We start from the raw sequence: 21,549 nt of genomic DNA on the forward strand, positions 1-21,549 counted from the left end.
AAAGAAGATTGCCCGGACCCAGGGCCATATTTATATATTATATACAGTTTTGCGTCGAAAATTTTACCGTCTGCTAATGCCATTTCTTTGTACCCCCTATGGCGTCAAATTTATACTTTGACGCACGTCGGCGCAAACCACTAGTGTGAGTCATTTTTTTTTACTCAAACCAATGCATCACATCATAAAGAAAAATGACGTCAACATGGCAAAAATGACTGTGAGCCGGTTTACGACATCGCAAACCGGATCCGTGCCTTTTTTTGACGCAATTGCATCAAAAAGCGGCGCAAACACAGCAAAATGTGCTAAGGAGAGCCAAAATGGATCCCAGATGCTTGCACAGACCCCAGGAAGATGACAACAGACCAGGAACCAGCCAGGAGGACCCACAGAAGACCCAGGACAGGGAGAAAAAGAAAAGAAAGTGTTGCTTCAGTGCAGAGGAGCAGGAAATTCTGGTGAAAGAGGTGACACAACACCAGCACCAACTGTTTGTCACCTCAAAGTTGCCAATTAGTAGGAGAGGCAATATGGCAACAAATAGTTGACAAGATAAACAGTGTGGCGGAAGTACGGAGAACAGTCATCGAGTGCAAGAAACGCTGGCATGACTGCAAGCGCAAGACCAAGGAAAAGATGGCCAGGAACATGAAGGCAGCACTGCAGACTGGAGGTGGGAGTCCACCACCGCAGGAGACACCTGACCACATGGAGAAGATGGGGGCAGCAGTCATCCCTGAGTAGATCGTCACAGGGATTCAAGGACAGGACAGCGCAGACTACCAGGAGACAACACAGATGCAGGGTAAGTCGCATGATGAATTAAAATGCACAAATGTTAACTGCAAGCGGGGGGGGACATACCTACTACACAATGCATGGAAGTCATGAAAGTCAGGGAGTGGAATGGGTTAAGGTGCACAGCACGGGGGCATGGCCCGTTCAGAGAAAACCTGGGGCACAGCACTACACTGCACCAACAACCTTTGCATGGGGGTATGCTGCCATGCCAAGGATGTTGGAAAGGTAAAGCCAGTCTAGGAGGGTAGGGTACAACGTAAAACTGGCCTGCTGTCACACGACAGCTGGTATTCTCCCTACATGAACTAGGGCTCACTTAACAGTCTCAGGCCATATCTGCAAGTGGAATTTAACATTGACAACAGTTGCCACTACCACCTCTGCTGTGTGTGCAGGTCAAGTAGCTAATGGCAGTAACGTCCCCATGGATCAAACACACCCAAATTAGAGGGTTGAGGATGTCAACTTTATCAATCCCCTGTAATCAATGCAAATGTTCTAATCCTGTCAAATGTGATTGTCCATAGTTGCTACTAACATTGGCCATTGTCATAACCATTATGAGGTACACAGCACTAATGTCATACCCATGCTGCATATGCAGGGTCAACCCTGTGCCTGGGTCACAATAGCTCCAATGACACCATGCAACATCCCAAATGTCATACTGCTCAGACAACAGCATTGAGGGGGAGGACATATGTCCCCGCATAGTGAAATTCACCCTCACAGTCAGAAGAGGAAATGGAACACTGCTAGGACCATCAGTGCAATCCAATGTAGCACACATTCCCCAACATCAACATTACACACTACCAACGCTGACATATGTAGTGTGCCATGCCAATGCTATACATAGTATAAGCTAGGTCTCAGCAACATATAGCTGGATGTGAAATATCAGAGACTGGGGCAGTTCCAGATTGTGAAGTGTGATGCTAGTGCAATCAGAACAACCACAGCCAGTGGAAGGCCTCACCATGAGAATGGACGTAGGGTTGAGTAGGACAAGAAGGTGGCAATTCACAATTTGGCCAGAACCAACACCTAGAGGATGTGATGATGACAAGTCCCCAAACTGACCACAATACATGTGACATACAGGTGGGGCATAGGCCATGGGAGAATGCTAATATGAAAGACAGGAGTAATGACCTGGAACCAAGATCACAATGTGCAACAAATAGGAAGGCAGGCACATCACATTAGAAAACCCACAACACAGACATACTAATTGTACCATATCTCATTGCAGAGGACGATGGCTCTCCTGGGGATATGCCTGTCCTGGTCTTCCCTGATGACATGGATGGCTAGCTGACAAACATCAGCCAGGAGACCCTCCAAGATGTCCTTGGGACCCTTCAGACCCCACCTTCAGTGGCATTGAGGAGCACAGAAGTAGCAGCCATCAAAGAGGACCCACACACCACCCCAATTGTACGATCTGCCAGCTCCAACCTACCTGAGGACTCTGACGACACTGGCACCAGCTTTGAGAGAACTGTAGTTGGAGCACAGCGGGTGGGGATAGAAAATATTGCAGCCAGCCTAGAGGGGGTGCGTTCGTGAAAATGACGTTAACTGCAGAACAGGCAGCAGCCATGCAAGGGCGATCATCTATCTTTCATGAACTCAAAAAAAGTGTGAAGAAAATCAGCACAGCTGTAAGCGAGTTGACACAACACCTCCAACAACAATCCTGTCAGCGCATGTACGAATGCAATATTGACCCCCTCAGGGCCAACCTGGCTGCCTACCACAGTGATGTGGTTGCTATACTTAAGAACTAGCTACCCTTAGTAGCCCCACAGTTGGCAGCTACCGGGATGTCTGACTCACGTCTTCAAACACTGAGGTGTGTGTTGCCCCTTCACAACCACCACCACAAAGGGCAGAGGAGACAACACACACATCAGATGATGAAGACGTGGAACAGATCACCTTCACCCATAAGAGTACCCGGTAGCACTAGTCCCTGCCACATGGCCACCTATAACCAAGGTCCTGTGCTTTGTAACATGCCAGTCTTGCAACAGCTGCTCACAAGCACGTTTGTCCAGCCCACTGTTTATCTTGTCACCCTGCCCTGTGATTGTCTCTCACTAACTCATTGGCAAATCCTGTCCCTCTGCACTGTCTGACACTTCACCCCAGCATGTCCAATGACATGTCCTTTTACACTTGTGTAGAATCACAATGGAAGGTGTCACACTAATGGACTCACAATCATGGACAATATACATATAACACTACAGCACTTTAAAATAAATAGCACTTACACAACAACTTTGTCTCTGTGTAATGTGACACATCAACCGTGATGGAGATCAGAGATGTTTACCTCAGGTCAATGATTAAAGAATGTCAATACAACTGCCCTGAAATAATGTTGGCCGATAACTATGCACTGTGGTCTGGCTTTTACCATCATCTGCCCTTCCTAAGGGTTAATTATGAGGGAAATAGAAATTATACAGAATAACGCTTCCTCAAGGGATATCTAAGCCAAAAATTATTGCCTTCAACTTTTTCTTCAAGCCAATATTTACGTCTGTGATATTTGACCCAAATTTTTCCTAACACACACCATACAGCATGAATGGATGTGTATGAGTGTACATACAAATATTTAACCTGGCTGAACAGTGTAACAAATGATAGGTGTGAGTTATGTATACCATTCTACATGACAACATACTACCACTCACCTTATAAGGCTTCACTTGAACATCAGGCTGCAGGCAGACTTAACACAGTGTCCTCAATACCAAATTTGGTCCCAAAGTATATGAGATAGAAAGCATACATCAAAAATTAACAACACTTTGGCATCCATAGTAACCTTGAGTGGTGGCTTCAATGGATGGCAGATTCTTAGCAAAGAAGCTCTGGTGTAGCTGCCAAAGTAACAGCTCAATTGGGATTTGGTTGCAGGATCATATACTGTAAAGGATTACCTAAATATTTATTTAACAGTGAAAAAGGAAGTTAAAATCTGGGGAAACACCGTACCTAACCTAACCTATCCTAACCACACATTAGCCACAACTGGCCCTAACTAACCTAAGCTAAATTTACTTTTCACATTTAACGAAATGATTTAAACATCAACCCCCTGCCCCCCTTATAAGACGGGACACATGGAGGACAACATATACTAACCTAAACACATAGGGGCATATTTATACTCAGTTTGCACTGAATTAGCATACTTTTTTTTTGCTCTAATTCGGTGCAAAACTAACTCCATATTTATACTTTGGAGCTAGACCCGTCTAGTGCCAAATTTATGGAGTTAAAGTCATTTTTTGGAAGTCGAGACCTACCTTGCCTTAATGAGATGCAAGGCAGGCGTTCCCCTGCAAAAAATGACTCTATGGCCTTAACGGCATATTTAGGGGCATATTTACCCTCTACGGCATATTTATACTCTGTTTGCACCAAATTAGCGTCATTTTTATTTACTCTAATTCGGAGCAAAACTAACTCCATATTTATACTTTGGTGCTATACCCGTCATGCACCAAGGCCCTGATATATACTTTTTTTGCACCCCATTAACGTCATTTTTTGATGAAAAAGTGGGGCAAACTTACAAAATATTGGCCCTTATTCATACTTTTTGCTGCAAAACTGCACTAACTCAGTTTTGCACCAAAAAGTTTAGCACTGGCTTGCACCATTTCTGTGCACCAGCCGGGCACCATATTTATGGAATGGTTCAAGCCGGTGCAATGGGTAGGCTTCAGTGAAAAAATAAAGGGGCATTTTTATACTCCGTTTGCGCCGGGTTTGCGTTGTTTTTTTTTACGCAAATTTGACGCAAAACTAACTACTCTGGCGTTAGACGCGTCTAGCGCCAAAGTCCATGGAGTTTGCATCACTTTTTAGCGTGCATACCTACTTTGCGTTAATGATATGCAAGGTAGACGTTCCCGTCTAAAAAATTGACTCCGAGGCATGTGCGCCGTATTTACACTCCCGGTCAAAAATCACGTGGGTAGGCCTAGCGCCCGCGACAGGAAACACCCCAAAGCGCAACGTGGACACATCCAAAATTTTGTAAGAAAACAGAGGTGTTTTTTGCGAAGTGCCTACCTGTAGATTTTGGCCTCTAGCTCAGCCGGCACCTAGGGAAACCTACCAAACCTGTGCATTTCTGAAAACTAGAGACCTAGGGGAATCCAAGATGGGGTGACTTGCAGGGCTCGGACCAGGTTCTGTTACCCAGAATCCTTTGCAAACCTCAAAATTTGGCTAAAAAAACACATGTTCCTCACATTTCTGTGGCAGAAAGTTCTGGAATCTGAGAGGAGCCACAAATTTCCTTCCACCCAGCGTTCCCCCAAGTCTCCCGATAAAAATGATGCCTCACTTGCGTGGGTAGGCCTAGCGCCCGCGACAGGAAACACCCCAAAGCGCAACGTGGACACATCCAAAATTTTGGAAGAAAACAGAGTTTTTTTTGCGAAGTGCCTACCTGTAGATTTTGGCCTCTAGCTCAGCCGGCACCTAGGGAAACCCACCAAACCTGTGCATTTCTGAAAACTAGAGACCTAGGGGAATCCAAGGAGGGGTGACTTGCGGGGCTCGGACCAGGTTCTGTTACCCAGAATCCTTTGCAAACCTCAGAATTTGGCTAAAAAAACACATGTTCCTCACATTTCTGTGGCAGAAAGTTCTGGCATCTGAGTGGAGCCACAAATTTCCATCCACCAAGTGTTCCCCCAAGTCTCCCGATAAAAAAGATACCTCACTTGCGTGGGTAGGCTTAGCGCCCGCGACAGGAAACACCCCAAAGCGCAACGTGGACACATCCAAAATTTTGGAAGAAAACAGAGGTGTTTTTTGCGAAGTGCCTACCTGTAGATTTTGGCCTCTAGCTCAGCCGGCACCTAGGGAAACCTACCAAACCTGTGCATTTCTGAAAACTAGAGACCTAGGGGAATCCAAGATGGGGTGACTTGCGGGGCTCGGACCAGGTTCTGTTACCCAGAATCCTTTGCAAACCTCAGAATTTGGCTAAAAAAACACATGTTCCTCACATTTCTGTGGCAGAAAGTTCTGGAATCTGAGAGGAGCCACAAATTTCCTTCCACCCAGCGTTCCCCCAAGTCTCCCGATAAAAATGATACCTCACTTGCGTGGGTAGGCCTAGCGCCCGCGACAGGAAACACCCCAAAGCGCAACGTGGACACATCCAAAATTTTGGAAGAAAACAGAGGTGTTTTTTGCGAAGTGCCTACCTGTAGATTTTGGCCTCTAGCTCAGCCGGCAACTAGGGAAACCTACCAAACCTGTGCATTTCTGAAAACTAGAGACCTAGGGGAATCCAACACGGGGTGACTTGCGGGGCTCGGACCAGGTTCTGTTACCCAGAATCCTTTGCAAACCTCAAAATTTGGCTAAAAAAACACATGTTCCTCACATTTCTGTGGCAGAAAGTTCTGGAATCTGAGAGGAGCCACAAATTTCCTTCCACCCAGCGTTCCCCCAAGTCGCCCGATAAAAATGGTACCTCACTTGCGTGGGTAGGCCTAGCGCCCGCGACAGGAAACACCCCAAAGCGCAACGTGGACACATCCAAAATTTTGGAAGAAAACAGAGGTGTTTTTTGCAAAGTGCCTACCTGTAGATTTTGGCCTCTAGCTCAGCCGGCACCTAGGGAAACCTACCAAACCTGTGCATTTCTGAAAACTAGAGACCTAGGGGAATCCAAGATGGGGTGACTTGCGGGGCTCGGACCAGGTTCTGTTACCCAGAATCCTTTGCAAACCTCAAAATTTGGCTAAAAAAAACATGTTCCTCACATTTCTGTGGCAGAAAGTTCTGGAATCTGAGAGGAGCCACAAATTTCCTTCCACCCAGCGTTCCCCCAAGTCTCCCGATAAAAATGATGCCTCACTTGCTTGGGTAGGCCTAGCGCCCGCGACAGGAAACACCCCAAAGCGCAACGTGGACACATCCAAAATTTTGGAAGAAAACAGAGGTTTTTTTGCGAAGTGCCTACCTGTAGATTTTGGCCTCTAGCTCAGCCGGCACCTAGGGAAACCTACCAAACCTGTGCATTTCTGAAAACTAGAGACCTAGGGGAATCCAAGGAGGGGTGACTTGCGGGGCTCGGACCAGGTTCTGTTACCCAGAATCCTTTGCAATCCTCAGAATTTGGCTAAAAAAACACATGTTCCTCACATTTCTGTGGCAGAAAGTTCTGGCATCTGAGAGGAGCCACAAATTTCCATCCACCAAGTGTTCCCCCAAGTCTCCCGATAAAAAAGATACCTCACTTGCGTGGGTAGGCTTAGCGCCCGCGACAGGAAACACCCCAAAGCGCAACGTGGACACATCCAAAATTTTGGAAGAAAACAGAGGTGTTTTTTGCGAAGTGCCTACCTGTAGATTTTGGCCTCTAGCTCAGCCGGCACCTAGGGAAACCTACCAAACCTGTGCATTTCTGAAAACTAGAGACCTAGGGGAATCCAAGATGGGGTGACTTGCGGGGCTCGGACCAGGTTCTGTTACCCAGAATCCTTTGCAAACCTCAGAATTTGGCTAAAAAAACACATGTTCCTCACATTTCTGTGGCAGAAAGTTCTGGAATCTGAGAGGAGCCACAAATTTCCTTCCACCCAGCGTTCCCCCAAGTCTCCCGATAAAAATGATACCTCACTTGCGTGGGTAGGCCTAGCGCCCGCGACAGGAAACACCCCAAAGCGCAACGTGGACACATCCAAAATTTTGGAAGAAAACAGAGGTGTTTTTTGCGAAGTGCCTACCTGTAGATTTTGGCCTCTAGCTCAGCCGGCAACTAGGGAAACCTACCAAACCTGTGCATTTCTGAAAACTAGAGACCTAGGGGAATCCAAGACGGGGTGACTTGCGGGGCTCGGACCAGGTTCTGTTACCCAGAATCCTTTGCAAACCTCAAAATTTGGCTAAAAAAACACATGTTCCTCACATTTCTGTGGCAGAAAGTTCTGGAATCTGAGAGGAGCCACAAATTTCCTTCCACCCAGCGTTCCCCCAAGTCGCCCGATAAAAATGGTACCTCACTTGTGTGGGTAGGCCTAGCGCCCGCGACAGGAAACACCCCAAAGCGCAACGTGGACACATCCAAAATTTTGGAAGAAAACAGAGGTGTTTTTTGCAAAGTGCCTACCTGTAGATTTTGGCCTCTAGCTCAGCCGGCACCTAGGGAAACCTACCAAACCTGTGCATTTCTGAAAACTAGAGACCTAGGGGAATCCAAGATGGGGTGACTTGCGGGGCTCGGACCAGGTTCTGTTACCCAGAATCCTTTGCAAACCTCAAAATTTGGCTAAAAAAAACATGTTCCTCACATTTCTGTGGCAGAAAGTTCTGGAATCTGAGAGGAGCCACAAATTTCCTTCCACCCAGCGTTCCCCCAAGTCTCCCGATAAAAATGATGCCTCACTTGCGTGGGTAGGCCTAGCGCCCGCGACAGGAAACACCCCAAAGCGCAACGTGGACACATCCAAAATTTTGGAAGAAAACAGAGGTTTTTTTGCGAAGTGCCTACCTGTAGATTTTGGCCTCTAGCTCAGCCGGCACCTAGGGAAACCTACCAAACCTGTGCATTTCTGAAAACTAGAGACCTAGGGGAATCCAAGGAGGGGTGACTTGCGGGGCTCGGACCAGGTTCTGTTACCCAGAATCCTTTGCAATCCTCAGAATTTGGCTAAAAAAACACATGTTCCTCACATTTCTGTGGCAGAAAGTTCTGGCATCTGAGAGGAGCCACAAATTTCCTTCCACCCAGCGGTCCCCCAAGCCTCCCGATAAAAATGATACCTCACTTGCGTGGGTAGGCCTAGCGCCCGCGACAGGAAACACCCCAAAGCGCAACGTGGACACATCCAAAATTTTGGAAGAAAACACAGGTGTTTTTTGCGAAGGGCCTACCTGTAAATTTTGGCCTCTAGCTCAGCCGGCACCTAGGGAAACCTACCAAACCTGTGCATTTCTGAAAACTAGAGACCTAGGGGAATCCAAGATGGGGTGACTTGCGGGGCTCGGACCAGGTTCTGTTACCCAGAATCCTTTGCAAACCTCAAAATTTGGCTAAAAAAACACATGTTCCTCACATTTCTGTGGCAGAAAGTTCTGGCATCTGAGAGGAGCCACAAATTTCCTTCCACCCAGCGGTCCCCCAAGCCTCCCGATAAAAATGATACCTCACTTGCGTGGGTAGGCCTAGCGCCCGCTACAGGAAACACCCCAAAGCGCAACGTGGACACATCCAAAATTTTTGAAGAAAACACAGGTGTTTTTTGCGAAGGGCCTACCTGTAAATTTTGGCCTCTAGCTCAGCCGGCACCTAGGGAAACCTACCAAACCTGTGCATTTCTGAAAACTAGAGACCTAGGGGAATCCAAGATGGGGTGACTTGCGGGGCTCGGACCAGGTTCTGTTACCCAGAATCCTTTGCAAACCTCAAAATTTGGCTAAAAAAACACATGTTCCTCATATTTCTGTGGTAGAAAGTTCTGGAATCGGAGAGGAGCCACAAATTTCCTTCCACCCAGCGTTCCCCCAAGTCTCCCGATAAAAATGATACCTCACTTGCGTGGGAAGGCCTAGCGCCTGCGACAGGAAACACCCCAAAGCGCAACGTGGACACATCCAAAATTTTGGAAGAAAACAGAGGTGTTTTTTGCGAACTGCCTACCTGTAGATTTTGGCCTCTAGCTCAGCCGGCACCTAGGGAAACCTACCAAACCTGTGCATTTCTGAAAACTAGAGACTTAGGGGAATCCAAGGAGGGGTGACTTGCGGTGCTCGGACCAGGTTCTGTTACCCAAAATCCTTTGCAAACCTCAAAATTTGGCTAAAAAAACACATGTTCCTCACATTTCTGTGGCAGAAAGTTCTGGCATCTGAGAGGAGCCACAAATTTCCTTCCACCCAGCGTTCCCCCAAGTCTCCCGATAAAAATTATGCCTCACTTGCGTGGGTAGGCCTAGCGCCCGCGCCAGGAAACACCCCAAAGCGCAACGTGGACACAGCCAAAATTTTTGAAGAAAACAGAGGTGTTTTTTGCGAAGTGCCTACCTGTAGATTTTGGCCTCTAGCTCAGCCGGCACCTAGGGAAACCTACCAAACCTGTGCATTTCTGAAAACTAGAGACCTAGGGGAATCCAAGATGGGGTGACTTGCGGGGCTCTGACCAGGTTCTGTTACCCAGAATCCTTTGCAAACCTCAAAATTTGGCTAAAAAAACACATGTTCCTCACATTTCTGTGGCAGAAAGTTCTGGAATCTGAGAGGAGCCACAAATTTCCTTCCACCCAGCGTTCCCCCAAGTCTCCCGATAAAAATGATGCCTCACTTGCGTAGGTAGGCCTAGCGCCCGCGACAGGAAACACCCCAAAGCGCAACGTGGACACATCCAAAATTTTGGAAGAAAACAGAGTTTTTTTTGCGAAGTGCCTACCTGTAGATTTTGGCCTCTAGCTCAGCCGGCACCTAGGGAAACCTACCAAACCTGTGCATTTCTGAAAACTAGAGACCTAGGGGAATCCAAGGAGGGGTGACTTGCGGGGCTCGGACCAGGTTCTGTTACCCAGAATCCTTTGCAAACCTCAGAATTTGGCTAACAAAACACATGTTCCTCACATTTCTGTGGCAGAAAGTTGTGGAATCTGAGAGGAGCCACAAATTTCCTTCCACCCAGCGTTCCCCCAAGTCTCCCGATAAAAATGATACCTCACTTGCGTGGGAAGGCCTAGCGCCCGCGACACGAAACACCCCAAAGCGCAACGTGGACACATCCAAAATTTTGGAAGAAAACAGAGGTGTTTTTTGCGAAGTGCCTACCTGTAGATTTTGGCCTCTAGCTCAGCCGGCACCTAGGGAAACCTACCAAACCTGTGCATTTCTGAAAACTAGAGACTTAGGGGAATCCAAGGAGGGGTGACTTGCGGTGCTCGGACCAGGTTCTGTTACCCAGAATCCTTTGCAAACCTCAAAATTTGGCTAAAAAAACACATGTTCCTCAAATTTCTGTGGCAGAAAGTTCTGGCATCTGAGAGGAGCCACAAATTTCCTTCCACCCAGCGTTCCCCCAAGTCTTCCGACAAAAATGATGCCTCACTTGCGTGGGTAGGCCTAGCGCCCGCGACAGGAAACACCCCAAAGCGCAACGTGGACACAGCCAAAATTTTTGAAGAAAACAGAGGTTTTTTTGCGAAGTGCCTACCTGTAGATTTTGGCCTACCGCTCAGCCGGCACCTAGGGAAACCTACCAAACCTGTGCATTTCTGAAAACTAGAGACCTAGGGGAATCCAAGATGGGGTGACTTGCGGGGCTCGGACCAGGTTCTGTTACCCAGAATCCTTTGCAAACCTCAAAATTTGGCTAAAAAAACACATGTTCCTCACATTTCTGTGGCAGAAAGTTCTGGAATCTGAGAGGAGCCACAAATTTCCTTCCACCCAGCGTTCCCCCAAGTCTCCCGATAAAAATGATACCTCACTTGCGTGGGTAGGCTTAGCGCCCGCGACAGGAAACACCCCAAAGCGCAACGTGGACACATCCAAAATTTTGGAAGAAAACAGAGGTGTTTTTTGCGAAGTGCCCACCTGTAGATTTTGGCCTCTAGCTCAGCCGGCACCTAGGGAAACCTACCAAACCTGTGCATTTCTGAAAACTAGAGACCTAGGGGAATCCAAGATGGGGTGACTTGCGGGGCTCGGACCAGGTTCTGTTACCCAGAATCCTTTGCAAACCTCAAAATTTGGCTAAAAAAACACATGTTCCTCATATTTCTGTGGCAGAAAGTTCTGGAATCTGAGAGGAGCCACAAATTTCCTTCCACCCAGCGTTCCCCCAAGTCGCCCGATAAAAATGATACCTCACTTGCGTGGGTAGGCCTAGCGCCCGCGACAGGAAACACCCCAAAGCGCAACGTGGACACAGCCAAAATTTTGGAAGAAAACACAGGTGTTTTTTGCGAAGTGCCTACCTGTAGATTTTGGCCTCTAGCTCAGCCGGCACCTAGGGAAACCTACCAAACCTGTGCATTTCTGAAAACTAGAGACCTAGGGGAATCCAAGATGGGGTGACTTGCGGGGCTCGGACCAGGTTCTGTTACCCAGAATCCTTTGCAAACCTCAAAATTTGGCCAAAAAAACACATGTTCCTCACATTTCTGTGGCAGAAAGTTCTGGAATCTGAGAGGAGCCACAAATTTCCTTCCACCCAGCGTTCCCCCAAGTCTCCCGATAAAAATGATGCCTCACTTGCGTGGGTAGGCCTAGCGCCCGCGACAGGAAACACCCCAAAGCGCAACATGGACACATCCAAAATTTTGGAAGAAAACAGAGGTTTTTTTGGAAAGTGCCTACCTGTAGATTTTGGCCTCTAGCTCAGCCGGCACCTAGGGAAACCTACCAAACCTGTGCATTTCTAAAAACTAGAGACCTAGGGGAATCCAAGATGGGGTGACTTGCGGGGCTCGGACCAGGTTCTGTTACCCAGAATCCTTTGCAAACCTCAAAATTTGGCTAATAAAACACATGTTCCTCACATTTCTGTGGCAGAAAGTTCTGGAATCTGAGAGGAGCCACAAATTTCCTTCCACCCAGCGTTCCCCCAAGTCTCCCGATAAAAATGATACCTCACTTGCGTGGGTAGGCCTAGCGCCCGCGACAGGAAACACCCCAAAGCGCAACGTGGACACATCCAAAATTTTGGAAGAAAACAGAGGTGTTTTTTGCGAAGTGCCTACCTGTAGATTTTGGCCTCTAGCTCAGCCGGCACCTAGGGTAACCTACCAAACCTGTGCATTTCTGAAAACTAGAGACCTAGGGGAATCCAAGATGGGGTGACTTGCGGGGCTCGGACCAGGTTCTGTTACCCATAATCCTTTGCAAACCTCAAAATTTGGCTAAAAAAACACATGTTCCTCACATTTCTGTGGCAGAAAGTTCTGGAATCTGAGAGGAGCCACAAATTTCCTTCCACCCAGCGTTCCCCTAAGCCTCCCGATAAAAATGATACCTCACTTGCGTGGGTAGGCCTAGCGCCCGCGACAGGAAACACCCCAAAGCGCAACGTGGACACATCCAAAATGTTTGAAGAAAACACAGGTGTTTTTTGCGAAGGGCCTACCTGTAAATTTTGGCCTCTAGCTCAGCCGGCACCTAGGGAAACCTACCAAACCTGTGCATTTCTGAAAACTAGAGACCTAGGGGAATCCAAGATGGGGTGACTTGCGGGGCTCGGACCAGGTTCTGTTACCCAGAATCCTTTGCAAACCTCAAAGTTTGGCTAAAAAAACACATGTTCCTCACATTTCTGTGGCAGAAAGTTCTGGCATCTGAGAGGAGCCACAAATGTCCTTCCACCAAGCGTTCCCCCAAGTCTTCCGACAAAAATGATGCCTCACTTGCGTGGGTAGGCCTAGCGCCCGCGACAGGAAACACCCCAAAGCGCAACGTGGACACAGCCAAAATTTTGGAAGAAAACAGAGGTGTTTTTTGCGAAGTGCCTACCTGTAGATTTTGGCCTCTAGCTCAGCCGGCTCCTAGGTAAACCTACCAAACCTGTGCATTTCTGAAAACTAGAGACTTAGGGGAATCCAAGGAGGGGTGACTTGCGGTGCTCGGACCAGGTTCTGTTACCCAGAATCCTTTGCAAACCTCAAAATTTGGCTAAAAAAACACATGTTCCTCACATTTCTGTGGCAGAAAGTTCTGGCATCTGAGAGGAGCCACAAATTTCCTTCCACCCAGCGTTCCCCCAAGTCTCCCGATAAAAATTATGCCTCACTTGCGTGGGTAGGCCTAGCGCCCGCGCCAGGAAACACCCCAAAGCGCAACGTGGACACAGCCAAAATTTTTGAAGAAAACAGAGGTGTTTTTTGCGAAGTGCCTACCTGTAGATTTTGGCCTCTAGCTCAGCCGGCACCTAGGGAAACCTACCAAACCTGTGCATTTCTGAAAACTAGAGACCTAGGGGAATCCAAGATGGGGTGACTTGCGGGGCTCGGACCAGGTTCTGTTACCCAGAATCCTTTGCAAACCTCAAAATTTGGCTAAAAAAACACATGTTCCTCACATTTCTGTGGCAGAAAGTTCTGGAATCTGAGAGGAGCCACAAATTTCCTTCCACCCAGCGTTCCCCCAAGTCTCCCGATAAAAATGATGCCTCACTTGCGTAGGTAGGCCTAGCGCCCGCGACAGGAAACACCCCAAAGCGCAACGTGGACACATCCAAAATTTTGGAAGAAAACAGAGTTTTTTTTGCGAAGTGCCTACCTGTAGATTTTGGCCTCTAGCTCAGCCGGCACCTAGGGAAACCTACCAAACCTGTGCATTTCTGAAAACTAGAGACCTAGGGGAATCCAAGGAGGGGTGACTTGCGGGGCTCGGACCAGGTTCTGTTACCCAGAATCCTTTGCAAACCTCAGAATTTGGCTAAAAAAACACATGTTCCTCACATTTCTGTGGCAGAAAGTTCTGGAATCGGAGAGGAGCCACAAATTTCCTTCCACCCAGCGTTCCCCCAAGTCTCCCGATAAAAATGATACCTCACTTGCGTGGGAAGGCCTAGCGCCCGCGACACGAAACACCCCAAAGCGCAACGTGGACACATCCAAAATTTTGGAAGAAAACAGAGGTGTTTTTTGCGAAGTGCCTACCTGTAGATTTTGGCCTCTAGCTCAGCCGGCACGTAGGGAAACCTACCAAACCTGTGCATTTCTGAAAACTAGAGACTTAGGGGAATCCAAGGAGGGGTGACTTGCGGTGCTCGGACCAGGTTCTGTTACCCAGAATCCTTTGCAAACCTCAAAATTTGGCTAAAAAAACACATGTTCCTCACATTTCTGTGGCAGAAAGTTCTGGCATCTGAGAGGAGCCACAAATTTCCTTCCACCCAGCGTTCCCCCAAGTCTTCCGATAAAAATGATGCCTCACTTGCGTGGGTAGGCCTAGCGCCCGCGACAGGAAACACCCCAAAGCGCAACGTGGACACAGCCAAAATTTTTGAAGAAAACAGAGGTTTTTTTGCGAAGTGCCTACCTGTAGATTTTGGCCTACCGCTCAGCCGGCACCTAGGGAAACCTACCAAACCTGTGCATTTCTGAAAACTAGAGACCTAGGGGAATCCAAGATGGGGTGACTTGCGGGGCTCGGACCAGGTTCTGTTACCCAGAATCCTTTGCAAACCTCAAAATTTGGCTAAAAAAACACATGTTCCTCACATTTCTGTGGCAGAAAGTTCTGGAATCTGAGAGGAGCCACAACTTTCCTTCCACCCAGCGTTCCCCCAAGTCTCCCGATAAAAATGATGCCTCACTTGCGTGGGTAGGCCTAGCGCCCGCGACAGGAAACACCCCAAAGCGCAACGTGGACACATCCAAAATTTGGGAAGAAAACAGAGGTTTTTTTGCGAAGTGCCTACCTGTAGATTTGGGCCTCTAGCTCAGCCGGCACCTAGGGAAACCTACCAAACCTGTGCATTTCTGAAAACTAGAGACCTAGGGGAATCCAAGGAGGGGTGACTTGTGGGGCTCGGACCAGGTTCTGTTACCCAGAATCCTTTGCAAACCTCAGAATTTGGCTAAAAAAACACATGTTCCTCACATTTCTGTGGCAGAAAGTTCTGGCATCTGAGAGGAGCCACAAATTTCCATCCACCAAGTGTTCCCCCAAGTCTCCCGATAAAAAAGATACCTCACTTGCGTGGGTAGGCTTAGCGCCCGCGACAGGAAACACCCCAAAGCGCAACGTGGACACATCCAAAATTTTGGAAGAAAACAGAGGTGTTTTTTGCGAAGTGCCCACCTGTAGATTTTGGCCTCTAGCTCAGCCGGCACCTAGGGAAACCTACCAAACCTGTGCATTTCTGAAAACTAGAGACCTAGGGGAATCCAAGACGGGGTGACTTGCGGGGCTCGGACCAGGTTCTGTTACCCAGAATCCTTTGCAAACCTCAAAATTTGGCTAAAAAAACACATGTTCCTCACATTTCTGTGGCAGAAAGTTCTGGAATCTGAGAGGAGCCACAAATTTCCTTCCACCCAGCGTTCCCCCAAGTCGCCCGATAAAAATGATACCTCACTTGCGTGGGTAGGCCTAGCGCCCGCGACAGGAAACACCCCAAAGCGCAACGTGGACACAGCCAAAATTTTGGAAGAAAACAGAGGTGTTTTTTGCGAAGTGCCTACCTGTAGATTTTGGCCTCTAGCTCTGCCGGCACCTAGGGAAACCTACCAAACCTGTGCATTTCTGAAAACTAGAGACCTAGGGAATCCAAGATGGGGTGACTTGCGGGGCTCGGACCAGGTTCTGTTACCCAGAATCCTTTGCAAACCTCAAAATTTGGCTAAAAAAACACATGTTCCTCACATTTCTGTGGCAGAAAGTTCTGGCATCTGAGAGGAGCCACAAATTTCCTTCCACCCAGCGTTCCCCCAAGTCTCCCGATAAAAATGATGCCTCACTTGCGGGGGTAGGCCTAGCGCCCGCGACAGGAAACACCCCAAAGCGCAACATGGACACATCCAAAATTTTGGAAGAAAACAGAGGTTTTTTTGCAAAGTGCCTACCTGTAGATTTTGGCCTCTAGCTCAGCCGGCACCTAGGGAAACCTACCAAACCTGTGCATTTCTAAAAACTAGAGACCTAGGGGAATCCAAGATGGGGTGACTTGCGGGGCTCGGACCAGGTTCTGTTACCCAGAATCCTTTGCAAACCTCAAAATTTGGCTAATAAAACACATGTTCCTCACATTTCTGTGGCAGAAAGTTCTGGAATCTGAGAGGAGCCACAAATTTCCTTCCACCCAGCGTTCCCCCAAGTCTCCCGATAAAAATGATACCTCACTTGCGTGGGTAGGCCTAGCGCCCGCGACAGGAAACACCCCAAAGCGCAACGTGGACACATCCAAAATTTTGGAAGAAAACAGAGGTGTTTTTTGCGAAGTGCCTACCTGTAGATTTTGGCCTCTAGCTCAGCCGGCACCTAGGGTAACCTACCAAACCTGTGCATTTCTGAAAACTAGAGACCTAGGGGAATCCAAGATGGGGTGACTTGCGGGGCTCGGACCAGGTTCTGTTACCCATAATCCTTTGCAAACCTCAAAATTTGGCTAAAAAAACACATGTTCCTCACATTTCTGTGGCAGAAAGTTCTGGAATCTGAGAGGAGCCACAAATTTCCTTCCACCCAGCGTTCCCCTAAGCCTCCCGATAAAAATGATACCTCACTTGCGTGGGTAGGCCTAGCGCCCGCGACAGGAAACACCCCAAAGTGCAACGTGGACACATCCAAAATGTTTGAAGAAAACACAGGTGTTTTTTGCGAAGGGCCTACCTGTAAATTTTGGCCTCTAGCTCAGCCGGCACCTAGGGAAACCTACCAAACCTGTGCATTTCTGAAAACTAGAGACCTAGGGGAATCCAAGATGGGGTGACTTGCGGGGCTCGGACCAGGTTCTGTTACCCAGAATCCTTTGCAAACCTCAAAATTTGGCTAAAAAACACATGTTCCTCACATTTCTGTGGCAGAAAGTTCTGGAATCGGAGAGGAGCCACGAATTTCCTTCCACCCAGCGTTCCCCCAAGTCTCCCGATAAAAATGACACCTCACTTTCGTGGGTAGGCCTAGCGCCCGCGACAGGAAACACCCCAAAGCGCAACGTGGAGACATCCAAAATTTTGGAAGAAAACAGAGGTGTTTTTTGCGAACTGCCTACCTGTAGATTTTGGCCTCTAGCTCAGCCGGCACCTAGGGAAACCTACCAAACCTGTGCATTTCTGAAAACTAGAGACTTAGGGGAATCCAAGGAGGGGTGACTTGCGGGGCTCGGACCAGGTTCTGTTACCCAGAATCCTTTGCAAACCTCAAAATTTGGCTAAAAAAACACATGTTCCTCACATTTCTGTGGCAGAAAGTTCTGGCATCTGAGAGGAGCCACAAATGTCCTTCCACCAAGCGTTCCCCCAAGTCTCCCGACAAAAATGATGCCTCACTTGCGTGGGTAGGCCTAGCGCCCGCGACAGGAAACACCCCAAAGCGCAACGTGGACACAGCCAAAATTTTGGAAGAAAACAGAGGTGTTTTTTGCGAAGTGCCTACCTGTAGATTTTGGCCTCTAGCTCAGCCGGCACCTAGGGAAACCTACCAAACCTGTGCATTTCTGAAAACTAGAGACTTAGGGGAATCCAAGGAGGGGTGACTTGCGGTGCTCGGACCAGGTTCTGTTACCCAGAATCCTTTGCAAACCTCAAAATTTGGCTAAAAAAACACATGTTCCTCACATTTCTGTGGCAGAAAGTTCTGGCATCTGAGAGGAGCCACAAATTTCCTTCCACCCAGCGTTCCCCCAAGTCTCCCGATAAAAATTATGCCTCACTTGCGTGGGTAGGCCTAGCGCCCGCGCCAGGAAACACCCCAAAGCGCAACGTGGACACAGCCAAAATTTTTGAAGAAAACAGAGGTGTTTTTTGCGAAGTGCCTACCTGTAGATTTTGGCCTCTAGCTCAGCCGGCACCTAGGGAAACCTACCAAACCTGTGCATTTCTGAAAACTAGAGACCTAGGGGAATCCAAGATGGGGTGACTTGCGGGGCTCGGACCAGGTTCTGTTACCCAGAATCCTTTGCAAACCTCAAAATTTGGCTAAAAAAACACATGTTCCTCACATTTCTGTTGCAGAAAGTTCTGGAATCTGAGAGGAGCCACAAATTTCCTTCCACCCAGCGTTCCCCCAAGTCTCCCGATAAAAATGATGCCTCACTTGCGTAGGTAGGCCTAGCGCCCGCGACAGGAAACACCCCAAAGCGCAACGTGGACACATCCAAAATTTTGGAAGAAAACAGAGTTTTTTTTGCGAAGTGCCTACCTGTAGATTTTGGCCTCTAGCTCAGCCGGCACGTAGGGAAACCTACCAAACCTGTGCATTTCTGAAAACTAGAGACTTAGGGGAATCCAAGGAGGGGTGACTTGCGGTGCTCGTACCAGGTTCTGTTACCCAGAATCCTTTGTAAACCTCAAAATTTGGCTAAAAAAACACATGTTCCTCACATTTCTGTGGCAGAAAGTTCTGGCATCTGAGAGGAGCCACAAATTTCCTTCCACCCAGCGTTCCCCCAAGTCTTCCGACAAAAATGATGCCTCACTTGCGTGGGTAGGCCTAGCGCCCGCGACAGGAAACACCCCAAAGCGCAACGTGGACACAGCCAAAATTTTTGAAGAAAACAGAGGTTTTTTTGCGAAGTGCCTACCTGTAGATTTTGGCCTACCGATCAGCCGGCACCTAGGGAAACCTACCAAACCTGTGCATTTCTGAAAACTAGAGACCTAGGGGAATCCAAGATGGAGTGACTTGCAGGGCTTGGACCAGGTTCTGTTACCCAGAATCCTTTGCAAACCTCAAAATTTGGCTAAAAAAACACATGTTCCTCACATTTCTGTGGCAGAAAGTTCTGGAATCTGAGAGGAGCCACAAATTTCCTTCCACCCAGCGTTCCCCCAAGTCTCCCGATAAAAATGATGCCTCACTTGCGTGGGTAGGCCTAGCGCCCGCGACAGGAAACACCCCAAAGCGCAACGTGGACACATCCAAAATTTGGGAAGAAAACAGAGGTTTTTTTGCGAAGTGCCTACCTGTAGATTTGGGCCTCTAGCTCAGCCGGCACCTAGGGAAACCTACCAAACCTGTGCATTTCTGAAAACTAGAGACCTAGGGGAATCCAAGGAGGGGTGACTTGTGGGGCTCGGACCAGGTTCTGTTACCCAGAATCCTTTGCAAACCTCAGAATTTGGCTAAAAAAACACATGTTCCTCACATTTCTGTGGCAGAAAGTTCTGGCATCTGAGAGGAGCCACAAATTTCCATCCACCAAGTGTTCCCCCAAGTCTCCCGATAAAAAAGATACCTCACTTGCGTGGGTAGGCTTAGCGCCCGCGACAGGAAACACCCCAAAGCGCAACGTGGACACATCCAAAATTTTGGAAGAAAACAGAGGTGTTTTTTGCGAAGTGCCCACCTGTAGATTTTGGCCTCTAGCTCAGCCGGCACCTAGGGAAACCTACCAAACCTGTGCATTTCTGAAAACTAGAGACCTAGGGGAATCCAAGACGGGGTGACTTGCGGGGCTCGGACCAGGTTCTGTTACCCAGAATCCTTTGCAAACCTCAAAATTTGGCTAAAAAAACACATGTTCCTCACATTTCTGTGGCAGAAAGTTCTGGAATCTGAGAGGAGCCACAAATTTCCTTCCACCCAGCGTTCCCCCAAGTCGCCCGATAAAAATGATACCTCACTTGCATGGGTAGGCCTAGCGCCCGCGACAGGAAACACCCCAAAGCGCAACGTGGACACAGCCAAAATTTTGGAAGAAAACAGAGGTGTTTTTTGCGAAGTGCCTACCTGTAGATTTTGGCCTCTAGCTCAGCCGGCACCTAGGGAAACCTACCAAACCTGTGCATTTCTGAAAACTAGAGACCTAGGGGAATCCAAGATGGGGTGACTTGCGGGGCTCGGACCAGGTTCTGTTACCCAGAATCCTTTGCAAACCTCAAAATTTGGCTAAAAAAACACATGTTCCTCACATTTCTGTGGCAGAAAGTTCTGGAATCTGAGAGGAGCCACAAATTTCCTTCCACCCAGCGTTCCCCCAAGTCTCCCGATAAAAATGATGCCTCACTTGCGTGGGTAGGCCTAGCGCCCGCGACAGGAAACACCCCAAAGCGCAACATGGTAACATCCAAAATTTTGGAAGAAAACAGAGGTTTTTTTGCGAAGTGCCTACCTGTAGATTTTGGCCTCTAGCTCAGCCGGCACCTAGGGAAACCTACCAAACCTGTGCATTTCTAAAAACTAGAGACCTAGGGGAATCCAAGATGGGGTGACTTGCGGGGCTCGGACCAGGTTCTGTTACCCAGAATCCTTTGCAAACCTCAAAATTTGGCTAATAAAACACATGTTCCTCACATTTCTGTGGCAGAAAGTTCTGGAATCTGAGAGGAGCCACAAATTTCCTTCCACCCAGCGTTCCCCCAAGTCTCCCGATAAAAATGATACCTCACTTGCGTGGGTAGGCCTAGCGCCCGCGACAGGAAACACCCCAAAGCGCAACGTGGACACATCCAAAATTTTGGAAGAAAACAGAGGTGTTTTTTGCGAAGTGCCTACCTGTAGATTTTGGCCTCTAGCTCAGCCGGCACCTAGGGTAACCTACCAAACCTGTGCATTTCTGAAAACTAGAGACCTAGGGGAATCCAAGATGGGGTGACTTGCGGGGCTCGGACCAGGTTCTGTTACCCATAATCCTTTGCAAACCTCAAAATTTGGCTAAAAAAACACATGTTCCTCACATTTCTGTGGCAGAAAGTTCTGGAATCTGAGAGGAGCCACAAATTTCCTTCCACCCAGCGTTCCCCTAAGCCTCCCGATAAAAATGATACCTCACTTGCGTGGGTAGGCCTAGCGCCCGCGACAGGAAACACCCCAAAGCGCAACGTGGACACATCCAAAATGTTTGAAGAAAACACAGGTGTTTTTTGCGAAGGGCCTACCTGTAAATTTTGGCCTCTAGCTCAGCCGGCACCTAGGGAAACCTACCAAACCTGTGCATTTCTGAAAACTAGAGACCTAGGGGAATCCAAGATGGGGTGACTTGCGGGGCTCGGACCAGGTTCTGTTACCCAGAATCCTTTGCAAACCTCAAAATTTGGCTAAAAAAACACATGTTCCTCACATTTCTGTGGC

Source organism: Pleurodeles waltl, chromosome 1_2 (genome assembly GCF_031143425.1).
Source record: "Pleurodeles waltl isolate 20211129_DDA chromosome 1_2, aPleWal1.hap1.20221129, whole genome shotgun sequence".
NCBI lineage: Eukaryota > Metazoa > Chordata > Amphibia > Caudata > Salamandridae > Pleurodeles > Pleurodeles waltl.